This window comes from Numida meleagris, chromosome 1, assembly GCF_002078875.1.
Source record: "Numida meleagris isolate 19003 breed g44 Domestic line chromosome 1, NumMel1.0, whole genome shotgun sequence".
NCBI classification, from domain to species: domain Eukaryota; kingdom Metazoa; phylum Chordata; class Aves; order Galliformes; family Numididae; genus Numida; species Numida meleagris.
Window position 1 is genome coordinate 21,062,851 of NC_034409.1, and position 27,975 is coordinate 21,090,825.

General features: G+C 38.0%; 1 protein-coding gene across 3 annotated transcripts in view; it reads left to right on the top strand.

Moving 5' to 3' along the window:
* Positions 1 to 27,975, top strand: part of GRM8 (glutamate metabotropic receptor 8) — a 326,341-nt gene that overhangs the window by 122,709 nt on the left and 175,657 nt on the right. The window lies entirely within an intron of this gene.

Below are 27,975 nucleotides of genomic sequence, written 5' to 3' on the forward strand. Positions count from 1 at the left end.
TGAATGCCCTACCATGCAGCTCTCGATCAAATCCATGGTGGAGCTCATCCGTGGGACTGCAGCTGCTGTGTGTTTGAATGGCTCTGAAAAGCAGAGCTTTAGGGGCTCTTCATGATTTTTGCCTTTATATATGAGTGAGGAAGAGACACTCAAAATAATACCCATGCCAAAAGATCTTGTAAAAGATAAGGTGCCATCCAGTGATTTTATGATTCAGTGGACAGCTGAAAATAATGCTGTTGCTGAATCAATCTCTTGCTTGATTGCAGCGATGTGATGATATTTCGCAACTGCAAGTCCTCCTGCAGTTGGTAGGCAGCCATATTTTTTATGACTACATTTACTGTTTTAGCTTACATATACGCTAGCAGCCAATTGGGTCAGAAAGATTCAGTAACATGTATTTCTCTCTAAAAATTTATCTGCACCTTTCAGTGTCCTGCTTTCTGCAGAGAGCAGACGGACACTCCTGGGTAGCTTTAACCTGCTCAAGTAGTTATTTTCTGATAGGATGAACATCCTGTACCTCCTAATGAAAAACCCGGCTCAGTAGGGTGAGAAACTGACTCTGTAGCTCTGCAATTCACCTGGGGCAGAGTAGGCTTTGATCCTGGCTTTTTCTCTGCTTACCCCAATACACAGAAAAGTGCACACATCTGAGCAAAATTGCCCAAGCCTTGTTTGAACAGGCATTGGGGAATACAGAAGGCTAACCTAGGCTGACGCTGCTATATTATTCTATTATGATATTTGCACACAATAATTGGCCAAGAAACTGCATTGTCAGAACAATAAGTTCAGCCTCTGTCAATATCAGTTGCTTTGCTAACTGCAGCTATGTCAGATTGCTCCCATTCTACTTTGGGTTCAAATCATCTCCAAAACAATGGGTTCTCATCTGAATTACCTTGAGTTAGAGGTGAAAGAGACCAACGTCTAAATCACATTGAGACTCATTTAGTGTGCTGGAAACCCCCTGAGAACAGTGCTTTTCTACACGGTTTTGATGGGAAAAACATCGTAACTGGCTTTGGTGTTCCTTTTAGAATTGACAGATCATCACTTGAGGTAGGTAGCATCTTTAATTTTGTGTGGTTTCCTGAGCAGTAGTCAGATGCTATTTGCTCTTGGACTTGTTTTAGCATACCACTCTAACACCTCTAAGGATGATCTGTGCCTGCTTACCACTCAGTTTAAATGGGAAACAAGGCCTTCAACAAGGTCACAGACATTCTTTCACCTTTCTTATGTAAACTTTAATATGCAGAGAAAGTTCACTCTTCTCAGTACTGTTCTAATTCAACAGAACTCAGTCTTCAGTTGTTTAGCCATGTACGTGAAGCTGTGGCAAGGCAAAAGAAGTGAATGAAAAAACTGATTCCTATCTCCAAAGATCAAGGAAACAAACCACAAAGCTTTTCTTAAATTTACACTGTATACTGGATGTTACTGTGGCTTGTTTAAATAGTGTAATAATGGCTTCTTTAAATTTCTTTTTTTAAAAAAACTGCCCAATAGTCATACAAAGGAAAGCTTTGGATTTTGGTTTTTGAGGGTTTGCATGGATTCCTGTTCTATATGGTGAAGTCTATTTATTTGAGTAATGAATGAGAATTTCTGCACAATAGCTTCAAGTTCTTACAGAAATAAGTTATTCCTATTGGCCTATATTTTTGCATTTCTGCCATAGTTATATAGAATCATTTTTCTAAATTACCTGGGCATTATGCAGTACCAGTAGTGGATATGCTAAATGAGCACCGGACCTGTAAGGTTAGTTGATTGCTGGCTGTCTCGCACACGGTAATCCTTAGCTAATGCTGTGTTTGTGTGGCTAACTGTACTTTAGGTTGCTTAATAATGACTGAAATTGCCTTTACTCAAATGTGTTTTAATTGTGGTTCCCTATAGGCCAAACTACAATATCAAAGTATATGAGTCTGTGAGTGTTTTATGATTTTTTTTTCTGTATAATGAGCAGAGGCAAAGTCTTTAGCACAAATGGATTACAATTCCCAATACTAGATGAGAATGCTTTAGAACTGCAGCATGCTTTTCTTTTGTTTGACATCCCCTTGTCCTCAATGTTTTTCTAATCCTATTATTTCCTTTCTTCAGAAGTACAGAATACAGTAGCTGCTTCCCTCAGAGGAAAGGACAAACTGACAAGATCACTTGCTGCATTATGCTGTGTTGATAGATTGTTTAAATCCTGCATTCGTAATGCAGATGGAAATAAACAGTTTCTGAGCAAAAGCTGATTAAAGAATTTAGTTAGAATTTTGTATCACAAAGAAATTGCTTACTAAAGTAAAATAAAAACAGGGATGGGACCCAAATGATTAAGCAAAGAAACCAACAAAACAACACCAACAAACCATTCAAGCAAAAGAACAACAAAGCAAAGCAATAAAAAAAACACTAAAACCTGACCTGGTACAGTCCTCCAGAATAACCTATCACTCATGGCGATGAATTCACTCAACTCTACCAAAGTAACATGAGGGAAAGAGATGCTGAAATGGGATCACATGGCGCATCACAGAACCGAAGTTTCAGTCTGCTAAGACAAGGGAGCCCTGTGGTAAGGATTACTCTGACAAGCTCTAGAGTAGGATGTGTTTCCAGAAAAACAACCCAGTGAATCAACTGTGTATGTTTAAAAAAAAAACAACAAATCAAAACAAAACAAAAAAACAAAAAACCAAGCTTCCTTTGTTTTCTGTTACTGTGCACATGCAGAAACTGCGGATGTAGATGAGATACTCAACTCCTAATTAGAGCTGAACCCTTCCATTGTCTTGACCTTTTGGCAGGTTTGGGCTTAGAATCCAAATCCTGTATTGATTTTTTGATTATTTGAGTTAGCTCTGATTTCTGCGTGGGGATATTAGAATTCCAGGCAGACATTGGTGTGAGCTGTTATTAGGCCAATAGTGATCTGGCTTCTGATCTGTTGTTTCTACAGTGCTGCCTACCATCCACTAACACATCAATAAAGCATATTTATTGCATTTAGTTTGTTTTCTTGTATTTGCTGGAGCCTTCCTTTCTTCCAGTAATCCTGCATTTACAAGCTTTCATAATAAAAGATCTGATCTGGTCTTTAATATACTGTTTTTGGCTTATTTAGGGTCATCTTCTGAAATGCCTCACAGGGACCTAGATTTCTACTTCATTTTCTGTAAACAGAAATCTAAGAGTACTGTTAAAAGTTTAACACTAAAGGCAATCTGTGAATTTTCAGCTACGAGCTGACTGCAGGTGAAAAATATGCATTAAAAAAATCTTAATTGAATAAGATACCGACAAAATCGGTAATCATCAGGAAAAGACAGAAGAGTATAGACTACTTTAGGTAGCAACAGATGGACAATTTTATACATAGCTTTTTGGTATTTTGGCTGACTGCTAAATGCAGTACTAATCTTGGTGCTGTCTTATGGAGAGTCAGTGGTGACAAAGCATGTGCCAGGCTGTACCAAACCAGCAGATGTTTAGAAAACTGTTGGAGTGCTGGCCCTGGACTCAAAAGTAGCTGCAGTGGTGAGAGCGCAGCCGTCCTTTCCTGTAGCAGCCAGTAGCAATGCAGGGCCTCCCAGCATAACAGGTGAAGCTGAATTTTGTTTGTTGGAGGTGCCAGAGGGGCCTGCCCTCAGCCCTGCTCCTCCTAATGGGGGTAGGGGAGGAGGAGGATGATGAACCAAAAGGCTGAGGGAAAAGCCCAGAGAGCTGTTTTCGATGCTGGGGTTATGGGAGGAGGAGGACATCAGTCTCTTGTGCCCAAGTGGTCCAAAACTGCCCCCAGCCAGACCCCCTGCTGCACATCCTCCCTCCTCTTGGTGCAGCAGCTGCTGTGCAGCCCAGGGCTCCCACTCAGGCTCAGGAAGCAGCAGGAACACAGGCACATCATCCTTGTTGCCTGCTGCTGTATGCAGCTTCCTTGTCCGATTCTCTGTGTCCTCTGTGCAGTGCTTCTGACAACTGGCCTGAAGCACAGACACCAGCTAGGTGTGCTAATGGGGCTCAGCAACCTGTGCCTGTAAAAATGGAGCTTTTAGATTAAAAGCACCCTGTGAAGTTACTTGCATGATCTTTGCCACCTTACAGAATAAGGTTCTTGCAGTATTGATCCTTGTACCCACCTCTGGTGGTAAGTATTTTGTTTTGTCAAGCATGAAAAAATTCTGGGACAGAGATGTGCCTAAGGAAATGCAAGAGGCAGAACAGCAGAAGAGGGAGCTGAATCCAGGCCACAGCCTTGCCTCCTGGCCAGGAGGATCACTCGTGTTTGCTTGCAGCATCGCCTGTCTTTCTGGATCTGCAGTGAAGCACTGTGGGTCTCTGTTAGCACCCTAATTCTGACCTGAGATCTCAGAATATCCCTCAGCTCCACAAGTGTCTGTGGGTGACAAATACCAGACACTGTCACAGGCCATCAGGATGGATGACAAGGCCTTTTGTAAAACATCTGGGGATTATTGTTTTCTCTACACCTACTGAAATAATATTATCTATTTCTTAACTAATTAAGAAGCTTCTAATTTCCTATTCCTAGTTTCTGTCTGTCTTTTACTACTTGTGTTAGCTTTCTCGTTTTTCTAAATAGCGCTTTTGTCTTTGCAGTATTTTTTCTTTTGCTGTGTTACAATATTTTTTCAGGTGAGCAAAGCAGGACTGAGTTTTTGGGCTTTAATTCAGTGCAAAAATTAATCCTAAAGCTTTTTTGTTGTTGTTGTTTTTGTTTTCATGGAACTGTTTTGCAGAATTTTTGTAGACAGAAAGATCTGAGTAACTTTAAAAGTATTAATTTTAGAGGCCCTCACAGATCCACTCTTTTGTAGGTAGGTATTTTACCATCTCATAGAATGCAGCCAGTTGCAACTTTGGTGCATCTCACCCTGGAGAGTCCTTTTTTATTAGGCTTTATTATTTTTCTTTGCTCATTTACTCATTGGCTCAGAAGGCCAATGGTATCCTGGGTTCCATCAGAAGAGGTGTGGCCAGCAGGGGGAGGGAATTGATTGTACCCCTCTACTCTGCCCTTGTGATGCCCCATCTGGAATATTATGTCCAAGTCTGGGGCCCCAAACACGGGAAAGATGTGGAGCTTTTGAAGTGGGTCCAGGGGAGGGCCATGAAGATGATCCAAGGACTGAAGAACCTCTCCTGTGAAGACAGACTGAAGGAGCTGGGCTTATTCAGTCTGGAAAAGAGAAGACTGTGGGAACACCTTGTTATGGCCTTCCAGTATTTAGAGGGAGTATACAAATGTGAGGGAAATTAACTTTTTACACAGATAGATAGCGGTAAGACAAGGGAGAATGGTTTTAAACTAAAGGAGGGGAGATTTGGATTAGATATTGGGGGATTTTTTCACTGAGAGAGTAGTGAGGTGCTGAAACAGGCTGCCCAGAGAGGTTGTGGATACCCTGTCCCTGGAGATGTTTAAGGCCACGTTGGCTGGAGCCCTGGGCCATTTGATCTAGTGGTTGGCAACCTTGCCTGTGGCAGGGGGCTTGGAACTTGATGCCCTTGAGATCTCTTCTAACCCAAGCCATTCTATGATTATATTCCATGATTTTTAATATAATCTAAAAGCATAACAGTGTGCAAAATCTGAGTATAGTTTAGTGCCTTGTTTTATGTTTACTGGCACTGTGGCCCTGAGTGTTTGAAAAACCTTCTGAGTCAGTGATTGAGAGTGTGAATAGCGATTTTGAGATGTCTCCACTTCCACCATGCAGGAAAATGGCTTAAAGTAACAACAGTTTACCAAAGGTCATGGGAGTCTGGGGAGATTCTTACTTGCTGGAAGCTAGTCAGCGCCATACCCATCTACATAAAGGGCACGAGAGATGACTCAGAAAACTGCAGACCTCACAGTTCAGTGCCTGGAAAAGTTATGGAGAAGATTTTCTTGAGTGCAATTGAAGGGTACGTAAAGAACAAAGCTATTATCAGATATAGTTAGCATAGATTCACAAAAGGAAGGTCCTGCCTTAGTCATGTGATCTCTTTCTGTGATAAGGCCACTTCCCTGGTGGATGAAGGAGAGGTGATGAATGTAATCTTTCTAGCTTTTAGGAAGGCCTTTGATACCATCCATTACAGCACCCTTCTGGACAAATTGTCCAACTGTGAGATAAACAAATTCATGCTACACTGCATGGTGAACTGGCTCAATGGTCAATTTCAAAGGATTGTAGTGAATGGGGCTACATCTGGCTGGCAGATGGTCACTAGTGGTGTTCCCCAGAGCTCAATTCTAGGGCCAGAACTGTTCAATATTTTTAACAATGATCTGAATGCAGAAGTGGAATGCATCCTCAGCAAACTTGCTGATGACTTGATACTGGGAGGCGCTGTTAAATCCCTGGAGGGATGAGAGGCCTTGCAGAGGGTTCTGGATAGACTAGAGCATTGGGAGATCAGCAACAACGTGAAGTTCATCAATGGAAAATGCTGGGTGGTTATGCACCTGGAAAAGAGCAATGCTGGACACATGCATGGGCTGGGAGACAGGTGTCTGGAGAGCAGAAAGAGATCTGTGTGTGCTGGTGACAGCTGGCACAGCATGAGCCATCAGCATGCCCTGGCAGCCGAGAAAGCAAACCACATTTTGGGAAGCATTAAATGCATTGTAGCCAGATGATTAAAAGTAGTGATTCTCCCAATATATTTAGCGTTGGTGCAGTCTCACCTTGAATACTGTGTGCAGTTCTGTTCTGCACAAGATAAAAATGATACTAACATTCTTGAATGTGTGCAGAGGAGTGTAACCAAGCTGGTAACAGGGCTGGAAGGTGTCACCTGTGAGGAGAGGCTGAGAACACTTGTGTTGTAGTCTGGAGAAAAGAAGACTGAGAGGTGACCTCATTGCACTCTGCAACTTCCTGAGGAAGGGAAGCGCAGAAGGACGAGAGGGAATGGACTCAAGTTGTGCCAGGGGAGATTCAGCCTGGACATTAGGAAATAGTACTTTCCTGAAAGAGTGGTCAGGCGCTGGAATGGTCTGCCCAGGGAGGTGATGGAGTCACCAGCCCTGGAGGTGTTCAAGGAACGTTTAGATGTTGTGATGAGGGACTTGGTTTAGTGGGGTTATATTGGTGGTAGGTGGATGGTTGGAGTGGATGATCTTGTAGGTCTTTTCCAACCTTGCTAATGCTATGATTCTATGTCGTGCTGGGCTCTGCTCCCAGGGAACCAACAACAGGACATATGGGAATGACACAAAGCTGTGCCAGGGAAGGTTCAAACTATACACAAGGAAAAAAATCTTTGTTCTGAGGGCAGTCAAACACAGAACAGGCTTCCTGGTAATATGGTTGATGCCCCATGCCTGTCGTTATTCAAGAGCCTTTAGGGTAGTGCCCTCGAGGATATGCTTCAACTTTTGATTAGCCCTAAAGTGGTCAGATAGTTGGACTAGGTGATCTTTGATGGTCTCTTTCAACTGAACTATCCTATCATCAGTGTGACACTTTGCTTGAAACTTAAAACACTTCTTCCCTGGTTGTGAATGTGACTGGTGCAGTCCAACCCTCAGGGTGTGGGGCTGACCTCCAGTTGCTAGCTTTGAAGTGTTTGTAGGCTGAACATCTCTTGCCTACATCATTTGCTGTTATGACACTCTCAAAGCACTAGAATTTTTTAGACTTCTTTTTAATGACTAGAATGAATTAATCCAGGGCTTAAATAGTTCATAAAATGCAAATATGATAGTGAGAAGGGCATGTAGCACATTACCTGCACAAATCTCTAATATTTTGACTATTGTTGGTGGTATTGTTTGAGTTTTGACTATTGTCGGTGATACTGAGATCTTACAGCTTTCACCTTCTGATATCAGTGGGGCTCAATTTGAATCTAAGGAAGAAGAATATCTATCAAAAAAAATGATAGAAATGATCCTTCTGGCAGCAGCAGGAGTATAACTGTAATGACTATTTTTAATGTATCCTATAAATATGCAATACAAACCTATATACTCGGTACAGTTTGTAGACTATTTCAGAAGAAAAAATGTATGCTTGATTCTGAATTATTAGTTTAACCCTCTGGATGTTGGTTTTAAAACATTTCATTTAAGAAATTGTATTATAATGTAAGTACACTTAGATGTGGTTTGGATTTTGCATATGCTTTAAGGTTCAGAAGAATCTTAAACAATTGAAATGAAGAAGCAAGGTAATGAGGAGGCTGTATTAAATTATGCAGTGCTAGTATTCTCGCTCCCAAAATTTTGTGTTACAAGCCTACCAACTGTATTAAAGCTAAATGGGTTGGTTGAGGAAAGGAGTGGGCAGGGGTAAAACTTTCCCATAAGCAGTGTAGAAGAAAGGGAGGGATGAACACAAGAGGAAGTGAAAAAAAATACAGTGAAACATGAAAGTTCTGGCTGTATAGATTAAACTGTCCCAGGGGCTGTTTTTCCTGATGTATGATGATCACTTTCTAAATCCTGATACAAACTCTTCTGAAACGTGTGAGAATTTTGCATGCATAAGAGGGGCAGGATTTAGCCCCATATGGCTTATCACTTTGATCTTCAGAGGTCAATTTTGTATTGCTGAACCAGTTCTTCATAAGTCCCCAATTAATTAGGAAGAGAAAACACTTCTCTGCAGAAAAAAACATGCATCTGCTCAGAGTTGCTTTTTTTTTTTTTTTTTTTTTTGCAGTACAGAAATTACTGACTGGGCGAATAAAACAGTATTTCCGATTCTGTTTCCTCTGATCTTACAGAACAGTATTGCAGAGTACACCATCAGTAGCTTTTCCTACTTTCTCATCATCCAACTCCCCATGAATGATAATAGATACATTTTGTGCTAGAGAGCTCTGTTTTCTTTGGTAGAAAGAAATTCGATTATCCTTAGTCTTTTACACAGCATCTTTCATATAAACTACATTGTGAAACACATTGCAGAGTAACAACAGCAACATCAAAGAAAGGAAAAACTGAAATAAAGAATACTAGCAATAGACAAGGGAGAAAATGAAATCTGAAAAGAAATAACATGTTAATGAGATAGGGTATCAATTTCACATGGCGGAAAAAGCATTCACACTTAAAAATACCAACAGAGTGAAGAAGTAGAAAGGCCCATGTTAGATGAACGGAGGAAAAAGAGGATTAATAATACCTTTGGCTAAATTTGCTGTATGCATAAGAAGAAATTCTTTGAAATCTAGAGACTCAGCTTACCAGTGTCTTCTGGCTACTTCGCAGTGCTCAAGGGTTTTGTGTGTCTAGGAAAGGTTTTTAGTTTCAGATGTCATCTTTTTCATTGTGAATGCTCATATATAGAAGATTTGTATATATATATATGCATACATGTTCACACAAGAGCTACTCTGAAAGTAATGCCTCCTATTTTACTATGGTGGCCTGTGATGTCAGAGGCAGATGTTGGTGGTATGGCAGTAGAGGCTGAACCTTCCCGACAATGTTCATTACATTTTGTTGCTGTGCAACAGATGGCAGCAGAGGGGCAGTCTGACAAAATGGTATCTGACATGGAAGTACATATGATGCGGAGGTCTGGAATGGAATTCCCTCGTGTGGAAAAATTGTACCCACTGACAGTCATCGATGCTTCCTGGATGTTTATGGAGACCAAACAGCGGATGTGAACACAGTGAGGTGGTGAGTGAAGCGTTTCAACAGTGCTGACAATGACATGAAAGATGAGACGCATTCCAGATGGCCATGCACAGCTTTCACACCACAAAATGAAGAGAGTCTTAATCAGCTCATCAATGTGAATTGATATGAATTGACAGATTATGACCTGGGAACTGTATTGACTTCAATGCATTGGAAACGATGGTGGCAATGTTGGAATATTACAAAGCTTGCACCAGATGTGTCCCACAAATGCTCATACAGGATCAGAAACAACATTGTATGCATGTTTTTTGGGACCTGTTCATCCAGGATGAGGGTGAAAGCGACAGTTTCCTGGATCTTATCATTACCAGTGATGAAATGTGGTGACAACACTACAAGCCAGAGTCAAATGTATTGGTGACATATGAATTCCCCATCAAAGAAAACATTTAATACAGCCCTCAGAGTGTAAAGTGATGTGCACTGTCTTTTGGGATAGGAAAGGAGTGTTCCTTGTGGATTTCCTTGAACCTGGACCGAACATCAACTCTGGCTGCTACATGATGACACTGGCTATGCTGAAGGCTCCAAGAAGACAGTATTTCTCATACAACATGTTATCATCAGGCCCCATACCAGTTTGAAGACAATGGAGCAAATTGCCCATCTTTGCTGGACTGTCATACCACACCCATCATATAGTCCAGATTTGGTGCATTATGATTTCCATCTGTTCAAGCCAGTGAAAGATTGGGTGAGCAACCGTTTCCTAGAAATGCCATTATAGCAGCTGTGAAACAGTAGTGCAGCATATAGGCTCTTGTTCATTGCTGACAAAAACACACAGCTAATGGTGTTGACTACACTGAAAAAGAGTGTTTTGTAGCTGGAATTTGCTCTATTAAATAATGTTATTGTTCTTCTTAACTGTTGTAGTTTCCATGGAAATAAATAGGAGGCAGTACTTTCGGAGCAACCTACATATATGGGTGTGTATATATATTTCAGTTTTACTCTGATACTGTCAATAATCAACAATACCTTATCACGCTTGGTATACGTGTGAAATTAAAAATACCACTTTTTACAGATTGAGGAAGAAGAGGTTATGATTCTCCAGAGCTGCATACAACACAGCTAGAAACACATCCTCAATCTTTTGACTAAAATGAGATTAAGAAGCATTTCTTCTCCCACAGATTACTTTTCCAATTGGCTTTACATGTCAAGTGAATGAAATAGAGTGTTGTTAGCAGGCATATTTTGCATGAGCCAAGCTGAGAAGTTACACTTTATGTCAGGCTCTGCAGAATCTGGACTTTATAAAGTCTCTGCTGGAATCTTCTTGCACTGAAAGTCAACTTGAGACAGTAGCCTGGGCAACAAATGCTGCAGATTTAAGACCTGTTCAATAAGGGACTTATGTGAACATTACTTTAGATACATTCAGAATCCCACAGACGATTCCAGTGCCTGCATGTTCACATGCTGGGAAAAATCAAGTAAGGAAGTCAGTCTGAGATTTATGATAATACTACTATTGTAGACTTCTGAAGGGGGGATGCAGTGTGATCCTATTTTGAGTGCTCCAGAAGAATATACTGTGGGACATTCTGTGTAATCTGGACTTTTATTTTTCCCAACACAAAATGTGTGAGGAGTGAAGGAGAAACATACAGTTAAAAAGGAACATTCACATTGAACTGAGCTCAGCTGGTTGCTCTAGAAGGTATGATTTACTCTAACCACAGGTATTTTAAATGAGCACTAAATCTGAGTGCTCTGAGTAGGAATTTACCAAAGAAGATTTGGTCACAATAGGAAATTGCTAACTATGAGTTGTTTAAACACAACATGGACAAGTTAATTACTATGAAAATTCTTGCAATTGAGCAGAATATATGACTACATTATCACCAGTCTTGGAATTATGGTACTGGAGTTACCTCACTTATCAGAATGATAAGATCTAGTCAAATGGTTTAAGATAATTAAAATTGCTTTGAGTGTTGCCACAGTAATTACTTGTTGTGGAGCAAAGGCAAAGATAAATTGGCTCTTGAATCAGTGGACTCCTAGGTAATGGTCTTTTTGTATTCTGTATACTTACCAGGAATGCAGTGGTGCAAATGAGTTCCTAAATGCAAATCATTTTGTATGATGCGAATGCTATAATGATGAATCAAGGATAATTTGATTCGCATGGCATTTTTCCACACACCTACTCATCTCAAGGAAGGAGAAATTTATCTGCCTTTCCACCTACGTAACAACAGAAGGCTCAGATAAAATAAGCTCCTGGTGTTGATTTAGTGGCTTGGATAGATATATTTATCGTGCTCTAAGTAAATGTGAAAGAAAAAACATGAAAATGTGTGCTGTCCCAGAGGTGGGTTCAGAAGTACAAAATGTCTAACACTGTCCTTATGCTTCCTTCCCCTTCACCGAGCATCAGCAGGCTAGTATTGGAGCTTTTAGCAAAAAAAGGAACCCAAGTCACTTCTCTTTCATTTGTAATATGTTAGCGTAGTGTGAACTCCTCTTTCCTGTTATTGTTAATTGTGAGCCACAGTGTACTGAAAGGCTTTAAAAAAAGAAGTTCTGACTTTGAACCTCCTTTCTTTAAGATACAGCCCTATGACATTTTTTTTCTGCCATTATTTAGTATAGTTTCCAATGAAACTCCAAATGGTGGACTAGGTTTCGCTCTAAGCTCACAAGGCTATAGTTGTGCATTGTGTACCATGAGGTTCCGAGGAGATACATAGAAAGTAGGAGGGCTTCTCGAAGACAAGGGTACTTCAGAAATTAAATCACTTTTGTTCATTCTGCAAGCATAGCCTCCTTGAAGCCCATGCAAGAATTACAATTAATTAAATACACATTTTTGTGTCCGAGCAGCATTTCTTCAATTATTTTCTATTAGCAGAGAGGCAAAGCTTAACAAGAAAACTCTCCTATTTGAAGTTATCCAGCAGTTTATGCTGTGGGACTTGTTAAGATAAACATCAGCAGTGCTCGGTGCCTGATTAGCAGATGGAAGGAAGCAATCAGAAAAAATTCCCTGCAGTTATATTTATATTTTAAATTGTGCAATCTTACTCATCTGCCTCTAATGGCCATATATTCGCTGTGCTTTGCTTTCAGTTTGAATTGCTGTTTTGCTTTTTGTTGGGTGAAAGGGCTTGTCTTACTGTATACAGTCACTTTGGAGTCTCAGGAAAACTTTAAATCACTTTCTGTCTCCCTTTATTTTAGTTCCTTTCTTTTGATATATTTGAGCACTTATTTGAGGTTGATCTTACTAGCAGAGTAAGACAGAAGCCAAAGAGGAAGGAAGGAAGTAGACAAGAAATTTTGTAAGATAAATTCACTGATGAATTGGTGGAAAGATGTTATGATGTTAAACGATAACATGTATTTGGGCTGAAGCAAATGAGAAACACCTTTGAATTAAAGGACAGTCAAACTAATGAACGCTTTTGAAACAGTTAATCCTGATGTTTTGTAAAGGCACTTTGATCAGTGCCTGCAATGGATAAAGGGTTTTGCTTCTTCCAATGTTTTTCTTTTTTCTTTTTTTTTTTTAAAGTGTATTAAGAACAACATAGATAATTGTACTCATTTTATATTTTTAATCTTTCTACGTGTAAAAAAAGGACTTCCCTTGTCTTCATTAAGTGTAAGCTTCGGATAAATTAGATCAATAGAGATTCAGAAATTGCACATTTCTCTGCTTTAGATACAAGAATACTATTGAAAGAATCTGTGCAAATGGTGGTAGAAGATAATCTATTCTTTCAAATGTAGATGTATTTCTGGGAAGTATGTATGCAAAGAATAAAGAATTGTCTTAAAAAAATGGTGATTTTGTAGCTTTTGAAGATTAAAATGAGTAAGGAATAGAATAAAATAAAATAAAAAAGTAAAATGTCTAGAAAATGCCATTTACACACCAAAAAATGCCATCAGATGTTCCAGCTGATGGAGCATGACATGAGCAATACTGAGAGCAATCTGGATGAGGAAGCGCTGTGGTAGTCACTCAATCAAGGGTGTCAGGCAGAGATATGGCTTCACAGGATGCTGAAAATCTGGGCCAAGAAATTGCAGTACCAGATCTTGTCCAGTTTTCATCTGAAGGGATGCTCTGAAGGAAGATACTTAACATTCAGTTGTGTTCTCTTCAAAGTAACTTGTCGATGAGCAAAGCTTCCGTCTAACCCTATAAATTACTGGTTGGCTTATGAACCAGAGCATAAGAGTCTACTGCCCTATGAAATTGTTTTTGTTCTTTCTACTGTAACATAGTTTGCTCTCATTTTTCATATAAATATCTAATGAACATTCCAAACTATGAAAGATGAAGAGCTTTCAGTGACTTCAGTGAGAGCTAGGTAGTGTGAAATAGAACTTCATGAAAAAATTTAATGAAATTGATAAACTCAAATCAGTAACCAATTGTGTCTTGTTCAGTTTATTGTTATAAATACAATTATTCCAGGTTTATGGGAAAAGTGTTGTTTTTTTTTTTGGCATATTGTCTGAGAACTCTACCTTAAAACAATGCAGTTACTAGATACTTAATATTTAGTCAGCACTTACTATCCAGTCAATGCTACTTACTATCTACAGCTGACATGATGTAGGAAATCATCTTATTTGAATGTATAATATAGAGCTGTTCAATATGTAAGTACGGGATCAACTTTTCAGCCATTTTTAGTAAGCTGCAAAAACATTATACGTGGGATTATTCTTTAATTAATATTTTGATTCATTTATTAAAAAAATGGTTCTCTAATTCCAGAACACCAAATTGCTTGTCACATATATCTGATGCCTTGATTTAAGTTATCCTAGAAACTCAAGAACTTCTTACTTCAAAAGGACTTTCATACAGCCTTTAGAGATTTATGTATCTGCCTGTACATTCAGATTCTTGCATATACTATTTTTCTTGGCCAGTTTTCTAAGGTCTTTGAAAAAAAAACACGGACACACATATGGGGATATAAAATTATGCTTATGGTTTTAGAGCTATTTGAATATTCTATGAAGTTCCATAGAAATTTATCTAAATATGTTATGCAGATCTGTTCATAAAGGAAGAGAAAAAAAGTGGTGTGTATATAAGATGCATTGGACCAGTGGTTTAAGAAGACAGAGTTGAAAGGAACATGCAAAAATGGAAGACTGTGTCTAGCAGAACTGTCTGCTACTGTACTAGCAGAATCAAACTATGATTTTTGAAACTTAAGGCTGTAGTAATGGAGAAAGTCAAAGGAAAATTGATCTTTAGAGACTGGGAGGTTTAGGCTTGAAGTGATGTTGAGGGAGCACCTGGAACATCTAATCAAGTTTTCACCCATATTCATATTGACTAGATGTATTAACAGAGAAAAAATCAATCAAGATTTTTTAATGAATGTTTACTCTGTTTTTCTGCTCTTCATGTTTCAGGGACAGAAAAGGGATTGTCAAGACTAGGTGAACCTTTGGTCAGGCCCGGAATGGTTGTTCTTCTGTAGATATTCCCTTGCAATTGGAAATCCAGTGTGCTCGTTTAGCAAGATTTAATTAAACTGAGAGCTGATAGAGCATTTACAGTCAAAAATCTGAAAAAAAAAAAAACACAAGAAGACTATTCTATATAAAAATATGGAACTAAATACTTCTGAGGAGATGCAGAAAGGAAAAAGTGATGCTTTATCACAGAGAAGTGTTAGGCGGACTTGGAAGCGAACTTTATGTCCATTGAGGTAAAAGGTAGATAAGAATTCCATGTCCTCTCCTGTCATCTGTACAATTTTATTAGGAGGGAAACATTTTGGCCTTTAATCGGAATAATAATATGCTTTCTTCGTAGTCCATTCAGTGACAAACCAAATACGATACGTAATTAATTACTTAAGCTTATCTAATCTATCTTCATTAATTACCAAGAAGCAGGTGTTTGCTGCTAATACTTGGTGTGAGAAATGCTAGTGAGAGTCTTCATCTCTCTGGGAAGTTACTGTGAAATAAGATGGGGATGAACTTATGTTCAAACTCCACTGTAACTGTCCAGGTATATGCTGTTTTCCTATAAAAACAAGTTTCCTCTTGGGGAGAGTAGACTTATCCATTCTTTGTAGCAGATGGAAATCTGCATACTCCTCAACCTTATATTGTTGTATCTTTTTTTTTTAGTTGTATCATGTCTGGGAAAATTGTATTTGAGTGAGTCATTTAAGTCCCATTGTACTGATTCACTGAAAGGACAATACTGGCTTTGTGTATAGTAGTGCTGGAAGAAGTCTTTGAGACTTGGAGAGAGATTTCAATGGATGGTCTAAAAATAGTAAGAATGTGCTCAATAGAAGATACCAGGGATTGCTGGATAAGTAAAATATTTTCTTCCCCCTTGCTAGTCACTAGAGAGAAGTTGGGCTTCCTTCCGAGTAGGTGTGAGAATGAAATCTCAGATCTTGATCGTTTTTTAGAATTTACAAATCTATCTGCTAACTCTGTGTGCATTCCTTTGTGCTGTGATAGATCCTTGCCTTTTTGATGGACCTTTGCTGACTGTATTTTCTGCAGTGCTGCAAACATGTTTTTACCGTGCCTGTTGATTTTAAATCATGCTGTCAATGTGCCCAAGTCAGGCTTGGGTTGCAATGCCAATCTGAGACGTGAAGCTTGTAGGAAAGCATAACAGCACTGTGTGAGCATCAATTCAACTTAAGATATCCCAAGTGGAATTATCTGAGAGCTTTTATCATAGACATGATTGCCCTTCTGCTCCTTGAAGACCAACCTGAATGCAGCAGCCACACAAATAGCGAAAGGTATTATTTTCCAATAAAAAATCAACAGCCTTAGAGAACTGGTCAATGGTTAATTCCATTTCACAGCGTGTAGCACTCTTAATATCCTTTTCACATAAAGGATTTCACTCCGAACACCTTTGTAGTATTGCAGCTGGAGGAGTCTCTTTAACTGACTGTCACATTATATTTCCTTCATGAAGATGTTTCTGGTCTTGACCACAGTTGCACTGATGGTGAGAAAACTAAGCATTTCTTTTCTACAGCGCATAGGGGATTGTAGGACAGTGTCCTTATGGAACGTGGTCTAGGTAAGGTATGCAACGAAGACATAGGGTCTGCGCGGCATTACAAGTTTTTTGTGTGTTTTCTCATCTGGATGGTTTTTTCAGAGAAAAATGATATGGTGCTATCTATGTTGGCATAGAGAGTGCAGGCTAACAGAGAAGCTGAAGACCCTTAGTCTCCTTTTTCTGCTCCTTCGCTCCCTACCAACCAAAATTTCATGCTTCATATTTTCTTCAGTGCAAGAGTCTTAAAAAAAAAGACAGCAGAAGCTTCATGGAGGAGGATTGTGAAAGTATGAACAGAGAATGTCTGCAACTTGGTTACTAGGATCTCTATACATACAGTTTACTTCAGAAGGAAAACTTGCCAATAATTAATTTTAAGAAGTAGTTTTCTTTGTGAAAATGACTCACTCAAGATAGTAATCAGTTTATGATTTTACAGCAACTCAGATAAGTTATATGTAGACACTGACATCCATAAGTATTGATCTGGTGAGCCTAGATCTGAAGCCTGAAGTTGGAGCATGTCCCATAGAACTCACACAATTGTTAGGTGTGTGATGCAGCAGATCTCATGTGCACATGCCACAGTATGGAAATTCGTGAGCATAGCAAGCTCACTGTGCCTGACTTGTCCTTTCTTGTAGACAATTATTGTATACAAAGTCTTGGGTGTCTTTAAAGTGTTGTGTATATAAACTGTGTTGCTTTTTTTTTCTGCTGGAATTAAAAGTTTATCTTCAGTCAACCTATCACTAGTTCTGTTCTTCCGTATTCCTCATTTTCAGTTTTTGGCTACCTTTTGAGTTCTAACATAAGTCAGTTCATATGCATGGACAACAAACACAAGGAAAGACAGAGCAGAAGTTGTTCCTACTCATCAGAGATGTTGGTTCATTTTTACTATTGAAAATTCCTTCTGCTATTCCATCTTTCCAACACTGTAAACCTTCTAAATGGTGACAAAACCATTCCCAGTGAAATTGCCTTTTCAAATATTAAATTCAGTGTAACTTTGCACATCATTGGCTGATTCTGATCTTTCTCATATGTAGAAAAATAGGCTTGAAGTTGTGGTATTTTGGCTGCTCTTGGAATTCAAAATCTGAAAAAGTTAACATCTTAAAATTCACATTTCTAGTAGCTTTCATTGAGCTTTTCTGGGATTTGAAAACATACGTCTGTCTCCCTTGAATATTACAGTGCAAACTACCAAACTATCATTATCATTGACAATTTGGGAAGAGCTACGTGCCATGCTTTTTCCTATCCTCTTTCTCTGAACAGAAGCATGTGTATTTCACTGATGAAACTAAATAAATAGGCAGAGAAAGAAAGTTCTCTGAAAGTCTGGGAAATAAAGGATCCATTCCTACTGTGTATTTTTTCCACTTCAAAACTTGACAGTGATTAATCATGAGGCATTGCAAACAAAGGTGTATTATTATTTTAGCACTAGACATTTGCAGAAGATTTTGTTTTAGGATCAGCGCTATTATTTGTGCAGTGAACAATGACTGAATGTAGCACAGCCCTCCAGTCCTTACTTGCTTTATTATCTTTCCTTTGTCTTCTATGTTATCTTCATTTTTTATTCTCATTTACTACTTTAATCAAGTAATATGGACTGGATTTTTTTTTTTTTGTCACTGCAAGGTGGAGTTTCTTTCTTATGAGTCATATGTTTTTATCAGGATATAGCTCAGAGTAAATTGAAGTACCTTCATTTTTCATCTGTTACATCTTTTGACAGATTTGATGGACAATGCATTTCAGAATTAATTAATTTTGAAAACATTTATGTCTGCGTTTTTCTTTTATAACGAGTGAGGTATAAGTGCTCCATGGATAACAGATTTTTGTCTGGTATAATTTTTGATAGTTTTAGGAAAGAAAAAACATGATGAAGGATGCTTAAAAATGTTATATGTAATATGAGTCTTATCAAATTATTGAAACCGTGAGATCAGATGGACATAGAAAAAATCTATCAGGCTCTTGTTGAGATGGTCTGTTGATCAAAATTCTATGTGGAGACTGGATTCATGTTAGAATAGGCTTTTATTTCAGCTTGTCTTAACAGCATAATGGTGACCACTACTTTGCAATGTTCAGTAAAAGTAATTTTGTACTTAGTGATTGTAGGTTTTTTGTATAATTGTTTTTTTTTTTTTTTTGCTTCATTGTCTATATAATATGGTCAATCTATTGAGCATTTTATTAGACAGGAGTGAGCTGCAGACATCTTTTGCCAGTTAGTAAGTACTTTTAATTCCTAATCCATTACTAAGCAAGCACTTCAGTTCTGTTTTTCAGTTAATTATGATTTCTTGTAGCAAGGCTATTATTTGTATGGAAGAAACTGGGACTGTACTCTTCTAATTTTGAAGCATTGAAATCTGAAAATCACTTGCAAAGTTTTGACTGGTAGAAAAAAAAAGAGTATACCTCTGTAGCAAGGGCTGATCTGTCATCCAACCACCTTCCCAGTGTTCGGTCTGTTTTCTGTATTCAAAGCTTTCCTTGACTTACAGACATTACTTTTCGTATATTTGATAGCTGCATTATTAAAGAAATCTAGATTTCTCTTTTTATTGTGATGTATTTTTTGCACATTTAATTGTATTCACAGCTGCATTCATTCATCTCATGTCAGTGAAGAGCCTTGACTGAGGTTGACTGAGATCCATTTACTCTGGCCAAGTCCTTCAGAATTTGTCTTAGGTGAGCAAAGGCTTTTCCTCCCAGTAATTGCCATTCTTTACATGTAATTTTAACTGAGGACTTAAATGGAAAGAGTGGGTTTTCTCCTGTTCTTTCTTGCATAGGTAAAGGATTTCTCCTTATGTTTCTTTCTTTGGTGCTTGATAGAGCCTTTGTTCCTTTCAGCATGTCTAGCGAAGCTATATTTTTACCACCTGAAAATAGGACAGTCAAGATAATATCCTGTCCTAGTACAACAATTGACAGGCTACATAAAAGCAGATTTTGATCCTACTTTCTGGTCATTTCCCAACAAGCCAAGGCAAGGAGAAAGCTTCATGAAGAAGAGGCAATTAAAGAAATGCATTACAATTGTGCTCTACATAACTACCACAGAGCGCTGAGCACACACAGAGAAGAAGGTTAATAGGCAGACTTGCAAGGGTTTCAGAAAACCTTAAGATTTTCACTGCTTGTTAAAGATTCATACAAGACAGGAAGGAGTGCATTCCCTGCATTTTAGAAATAAGAGAGTAGACTTCAATCAAATTATTTATCGTACCCGATCCAGAATCCTTTATCTGGTAATGCCTGAATCTTTTAGTGGTTCAACTTACAGAGTTGCTACCTCTGTTCTTACTCAGTCTTTATTCAGGAAAATGTACATGCATGTCTGGTGTATCATTTACAAACTATTATTAATCTTGAAGATTAGTTCTGTACGCTCAAACGAAAGCCCGATGTGAATAATTAGTAAAAGTATCCATTTTTATATTTCTCCCTTGTATTTTTATGTACATAGGTCATTTATTTCATCCAAGAACAGAAAAATAGCTTTAAACAATTTATTATTCAATTGAATTAGAATAATTGAAGTGTTTTTACCACCATTTCTACGTTTTGCATGTGTAAAAGCAAACTAATCCATGTTTGATTTACATGCTCTCTTTTAGCACATGCATAGATCTTCTGAACACTTTCCTACTTCTTCCTTTATTTCTCTCAAAATTCTTAAACTTATTTCCGTCCTCAGAGTGCATCTCCTGATTATTAACTTTTGACTTGCTGACATTTATTTCTACAGAGGTGCTTTATGAATTAAGCTATTCATTCATCCCAACAAGCTAGAAGAAAAGACTTAATTAGTAAATCCACTATCTGCTAAGCTTCTTCTCAAGAGATCTGTTACCATTTAGTTTTAAATACACAGAGTCATCACACTCCTCTGATTGTTCTCTGATCTGAATCATAGAATCATGGTTGGAGTTGGAAGAGACCTTAAAGTTCTAACCCCCTTTCCATGTGCAGGGACTCTTTCCGCTGCTCACAGCCTCATCTCCTGCGGCCTTAAACACTTCCAGGGATAGTGATCCACACCTTTTCTGGGCAACTTGTTTCAGTGCCTCACCATCCTCTGAGTAAAGAATTTCTTCCTAAGTATTTAAATTTCCTCTTCTTAGTTTAAAACCATTACCTCTTCTATCACTACAATACCTCATAAAGAGTCCCTGGACCACTTGTAGCCCCCCTTTAAGTACTGGATGGTCACTATAAGGTCTCCCTTGAACCTCCTCTTCTCTAGTCTGGATGCCTCCAACTCTCTCAGCCAGTCTTCACAGGAGAGGTTCTCCAGCCCTCTGATCATCCTCATAGCCCTATGATTTACAGTTTTGTTACAGAAGTATTGCTGTTTCTTAATAGTGCTATGTCTTCAGCTTGTGTTTGGAAACATAAGGACCGGAAGCAGACTTATTTTTATCCCTACATATGTTACAATCCTCAATGGTAAGAAATTGGTAGATAAAGTTCCTTATTATTTTTAGATCCTAAATGGTGTTCTTACACAAGTGTTCCCCTCTCAGAATACTTCAAAGTGAGATAAATATAATTAGGTTAGAACATCAAATTAGGTATATTAACTTCATATTTAACCTGCAGTCTAGATACCAAATTAAGTAAACTCAGCCTTACTAGCTTGTATAAAAGAAGGTTACTTATCTTATAACTTAGTCATAACCTACAAGTTGTTCTGTTGGGAAAACTGAAAGAGGTGGATTTTTAATGAAAATAGTGTAAGCAAATCCAGCTGTTTTAAACTTAAATTAGAAGAGTTAAACTGGTGAAAAGGAATGTTTTTTCAGTAATGAGAATTATCAACCTCACTAGTGTGGATGTGGCAGACGATACCTTGAAATGTTAATTTTATTAGCTAAATGCACTCTAGCTCAAGTGGAAATGAGCTGGATTCAGATATGATAACATACCTTGTTTTATTATTGCTGCTGTTTTTCTTAGAAGGTGTGATTAAAAGTCAGGTTTCCCTGTCTGCAAACAGCATTTAATTGTAAAGGCTAACCCTGAACACCTAATAGCAGGAAGAAATGTGCAAGGGAAAAATAGGACACTAACCTACCATTAAAATCAGACAATCCAGAAGAATGTAACTGAAAAGTGTCTTAGTATTTAAAATAAATGGGAGAGGGAGTGATATAAAAAATACCAAACAGAAGATCCCCATGGGGAGAAAAATCACCTTCAAAGAAAAAAGGCTCTATTTATTTAAATGAAATGTTTTTATAAAATCCAGCTGTTTTTGGGGTGGGATTTCTTTTCCTGCCTAAACATATTCTGAGGAATGACAGAAGCTTCTGTGTCATCTTTGTGATGCTGGATGCACCCACTGAGTATGCACATTTGGGACTGAGGCTTCAGCCAGCAGCATTCAGTGAAGGGTCTCTCCAGTACTGTGCAGTAGAATGCTGGACCTCAGAAACTGAGTCCCATGTCAGAGAGTGATAACAAGGAGGCACACCACTGCAGGCACTGTATCTATTAATATGGCATCAAATTTTAAATAAGACCTTTAAGGATGCAGTAATTGGGACTATGCATGGAATGCACTTAGAGGTGGTTATTTTCACACCTCACCCATCACCAGCATTTCTTGAAGCATCTATTTACTCCCTTAAACACTGAATCCAAACCTTTACTGTGGAAATCAGGCAATTAGTACTAAGAATTTTAGAGAAAAGGAGGAAAGAATAAGAGCCACATTCAAACATGTTTGCTTTTAAAGGAAAATATCCAATAGGTAGAAGCCAGAGTTGGAGTTCATAGTGTTACTTAGATATAAATCAGAATTGATGTTAAAATAAAAACAAACCTAAAACAAAAGAAAAACAACTTGAAAATCTTTTAGGATTCAGGCATTTATGAAATTTCTTGTCATAAAAAGTGTTTCCCTGGTCCTTAGATAACAAAATAAAGAGGGCCTCTCTTGTCATTAAGGATGTACTAGCTTGTAGCCAGAAAGTGGAAAATAGCAGTATATTTCTTTTTTTCATGTTATGCCTCTAGAAGTTCTAAGTCTGCAGGTAGGAAGGCCCACATTTCCCCCGAGGGAGGCATTTATACACACTGTGATGATGCAAAAGGATATAGTTGTGAAAGCATCACAACAACTGATCAGTAAGAGGAAACCAATTCCAGTTAGATTCTTTTGGCCACAGATTGTTTTGAAGTTTGAGCATCCCCTGTTCTGTATGAAATATAAAGTGATTCACTGTTGAGAGGAAAATTCCTCTCTCACAGCCTTCCACAACTCATTTTTTTATAAGCTTCCTCCCCCTTTTTTTTTCTCCAGACATTTGATTTTTACCCATTCACAAATATCTTTACTACAGATGAATTTTTCTTCTTAGCCACTTTCATTCAGGGCTGAAATGAATGTTGACTTTCATTTACACAAATAGCACTAAAAAGTCACAGGATGAAATATGTATTGGTTTTTTTTTTTTGTTTTTTTTCGTTGTTCTATTTTTCTTTTTTTTTGTCCTGCAGGTTTGGTAGTTGTGAGAATACCCCTTACAGTTATTTTCCACCAGATGCTGGTGTTAATAGAAGCTGTATTGGTACATTTGTACTGCTTCTTTGGAGAAAAAAATTACTATTGAGAATGAAAGTACAAAACAACAGATCTCTCTTGCTTCATGTCACTGCAGAGATAGACTCTGATCTCTGAAGCCAATAGCCAGTGATTTCATATGGAGCTAGAGTTTTTTTTTTCTTTCTTCATTTCCTATTTTAGAATTAACATCTGTTTTGCCCGTGATGTAACTATCTGTGTGAGTGCATGTGTTCTTGAAATATGTATGGCTGTATGCTTACGAATTCATATGGGAATGTAAAATATAGTTTTAAAAGGAACGAGTGAAATGTTTTTGTCCAAAACTTTTGTGTTCTTTCATGGTTTCATTAAAGAGACTTACTCTTTTTTTTCATAAGAAGGGAGTAAAAGATCCAACCAAAGCATTGCCAAAAGGCCTTTGCTAAGAAATGAGACTTGGGTCTCTTAAAGTTTTGAGTTGAAAAGCTCATGACTGTAGCTGACATGTCAGTGAACAAAGCATCATCGAGTCACTGTTACATCTTTGTAACACATAACATCTTTGTTATAAATACTAAGGGATTTTGAAAATTTTTGTTTTTACTTGAGTGAAGAAGGAAGAAAAGCACACTGTAGGATGAAAATACTATTTTTGTCTCTTAAAGAATTATAACAAGATCTCTCATTTTCCATTATTTTTTAGTGTGCTGCATATTGTCTCTTTTGAGCACTCAAAGTAAAGTATTATTTAAAGTATTTAATTTCTTTTTTTCTTTTTCTCTCTGCTGCCTTACACCAAAAAGTATTTCCACTATTGGCTGAAGAACTGACCATCTTTGAAAGAGTACCTGAACTGTTTGTTGAGGTATTTGGTGAGTTTATGAGAAAGTAAAAAGCCACAAGAATTTAGGATATATCCTTAATGCAGATAGTTGGTGTCTGCAACAAAAGAGGCATAGTAGAATGAGATTTTGTTTAACTAAATTTGGAAATGAATAGCAGTGAAGATGTTGCAGCATGGACTTCAGTGTGAGCAGTAGAACCTACAAAGTGCTTGGGTTCTGATACATGAAATTAAGCTACCCTGAAATCTCTATAACCACATCGGTGTGGTTTTTTGGGGTAGTTATACAAAAGTAGCTCTGGAAAGAATGCATGGCTGCATTCAGACCTCCCAGCTACAGTAGCTTTAGATCAAGGAAAATGCTTGCATTTTGAAAAATTATTGCTTGTGAAATTTGATCTTCAGCTTGTAGCTGTATTTTCCTATGTGCCACTCCCTCTTGACTCCTAATCTTGAAAATTATCATTAAGAGCATCTAGGGATGCAAAAAAGAATGGCAGTATGTTGATTTTTGTTTAAATAACAATTCCTAGAAGTTCCTAATTATCATAATCAGTGAAAGTGTGATGCAAAATAGTCACTTTCCTTATTTTTCTGTTATATTCAGGGTTTTTTTTTTCCACCCAAATTTATCAAATAATGAACTCTGTCTGCTTAGAAGGAAAGTCTTCAAGGATTTGCTGCTCCTTGTCACCAGAACTTGAGTGTGGAGCATCATGTTTGCAATTTTTCCAACAACGTTCAGGTTGAACACAATTCCTGGCAATTGGAACAAATTTTCAATACAGACAGGTCTAGGGAAGAACTGGAAAAGGAGGAGAAATCTAATTGATTTTCCTCATGTTCTCATGCATGATATGGTAAGGTCAGAAATGCACAGTCTGCTATCAGACAGAAGCTGTGTCTGCCTGTGGCAGCGCCCTGCTTGCCTCACAGGAGTATTTCTTCTAAGGCTTTTTTGAGTCTCTGACATCTGTTCTCCTCATTGGAATTAGAACTTCTATGTCTTCACATATTTCTGTAATGTCTTTTGGAAAGTTTCCATAGACTTGCATTACTGTTTTCTTGGCCTAGTGACCAGTGACATATAATTCATCTTAAAAAAGAAAATCTATACTTGAAGGCATCTGAGGATGTCCTGCCAGGTGGGGCTGGGTCCTGGATATGCTCTGGCTATTAATGTTGAGCTTTTTCAGGAAAAAATTGATTTGTGATGAAGCTTGCAATGACTTACAATGAGCCAGGTGAGGTATGTCTCCTAATTCTAGGAATGAAGACAAAGTAAGCATGTACCTTGATCTCTTCCTCTTCCATGATGGTAGGGCTAAGTACAAAAATGAGAATATAAAATAAATTAGAGGGTAAATTGGTTCTGAATGAAGTGGTTGTTGTCCCATCGTGGAACACGCTTGAACTGAAAACTCTGCCTTCACCTTTTTGGTGCAAAGACAGTGCCTTTTCCTAGTATCTCACATGGTTGATCTATAGTGTAACACTGGATCTTGCCCACAGAAGAAGGTAATATGTCCCCTGTAGTTGCATTTAGCTTAATCTTTCAGTCTTTACTTTAGAAAATTCATTTGTTAGTGCTAGTTTTCTAGCAAGTCTGGTCACTATTTTCCAAATACATGTTCACTTCTTCTGACACCCACCTCCACATACTTGACTATTTAATGGTTTACAATTAACATGCCATCTTGTAACTACAGAACCCCTGAGAGCTAAAATGAGTATTTATCATCTTAAAATCAACACAAGTTAACCATCAAAATGATGTAAGTACTATGTTTACCTTTCATTTACCTTTTTTCCTTGGTGGAATTGTAGGAACAGTAGAAAGGAAAAAGCCTATTGATCCATCATACTGACAATATCTTCAAAATCTACCAGTTTTTCTTTGGTGCTATCCTGTTTCCTACCTGTGTTATACAAAGTGCCTGTAAACAAGTCCAACCTAGCATGGAAAAATTTAAGAGTGCATTCTTTTTTATCACAGTGGCGAAAATGACTCAACATATTACTGTAGATTGGGGCTGGTTATGTCTCGGTTTTAAAAGCACAAGAGTTATGAGCTGTTGACTGTGGTGTTGAGTGGCTGGACTGAGCCGTGGATTACGAATGGGCAGTGAATGTATTGAGCCCAATTTCCAGCTCTCAGCTCTGCTCTCTTTCCCTTCGTGGTTCCCTAGCCCCAGGTGCTGGATATCACACTTAATAGCTGTTAGACAGAAGGCAAATAGATAGTTATCATCACAGTGTTCATATTAACTGCTTTATTCCTCGCATCAAGCTCTGGGATGACTGAGTAATACCTTAGTTTTACGGATCTGAGAACAGACAATGATAATGATTGTATGCTAAGTCTATTTTATTTTCCTCGGAGGAGGTGAAGAACCACCATTCATCAGTGCTATCTTAATGTTTTTAAACTGTTTGACAAAGCCTCAATTTCATCTTCTATGTCATATATTATTAGCTCAGAAAGATAAAAGAATGGGGACAATCACCAGTCCATGTTCCTACTAGAACTAAATGAAATGAGTCTGGCTGGCTGACTTCCTTGGTCTCAGTAACACCTTCTGGTGCAACTCTCTGAAGTCTACTCATAATCCTTTTCACTGACTGGGTTTGAATACAGCTTTTCCTTTCAGTAAGCAAATAGTTAGCTTTCATTTCCTCATATAAATGTCAGGCAAGTTATAATTTTAACTAAGGGAAATTTGGAGCAATGTAGTTTTCTAGGTAGGTCTCCAGAGATTGAAGGATACCAAATGTTTGGAAACAGACGTTTGGCTTTTTGACTGGAACCACCTTTTAGTTGGTAGAAGTTACGGTACGTGAAGACACACTCCTAGAAAGGTGTGTGTAGAAGCCAGCAACAGAGACAAGCAGTCATCTTGCCAAATCAGTGACAAAAGCTGACAGGGTGAAACACGTAGGTACGATTTGTTTTTATGATAAAAAATATGCCATAAATCCTCCATTGGCACTCAGTGCCTGAACTGTCTGTCCTTTGGCATCTGCGAAACAAATGGTAAATATATTGCTATCACATATAAGGCACCTGTTCTCAAACCTTCTTTCAGCTTAATTTGGGAAGATCTCTATTTTGTTCACCTGTAACCTAAATACTGGATTTAGAACCTGTCCTCAGTACCTTAGCTAGCTATTTTGGAGCTAGCTCTAATTATTCCTTATACAATCTTCTGGCTTCTGTGAATCCTATTCCTAGACGCTCTAGTCTCTCTGTGTTTGGGCATCTGGCCCAGGCTGTGGATTTCAAAGGCAGCAGGGTGCTGAGAGTTTAGGTACTGTAATGTTTTATGTACCTTTGTGGATCTAGCATTTCTTCATTATCTGAAAACTGATACTCTGCTATTTGTTTGTGCAACAGCTGTGTATGCAATATATAGATATGGGCGTATGTTTTGTATGCCTGAAATAGCTTACACAAATAATTAAAAGTGTAGCAACAAGGCTGAAGTACATTTTATTTTGTTCCTATTAGTACTTAACACATTCTTCATTGAGAGAAGCTAGGATGCATGGTACTTTCATGATTGAACTTACTGCTGCAATGATGGAATTGTATTTCTTCTACACCATTTTGATTAAAAATAGCTTTTTTTGAGAGTTTTTCATCACTTGATATCCATTCCATGCAGTTTGTAGATGGCAGTATGTAGTACATTATATATACGCATTTTGTTATATTTGCATTTGAATTTCATGAGGAGAAAATGTTTTGTTTTTTTTCTAACGGCCATTGCATGAACAGAAATTGTTGAAAAACATGCTCTCACAATTTATGAGGTAACAAATTGCTG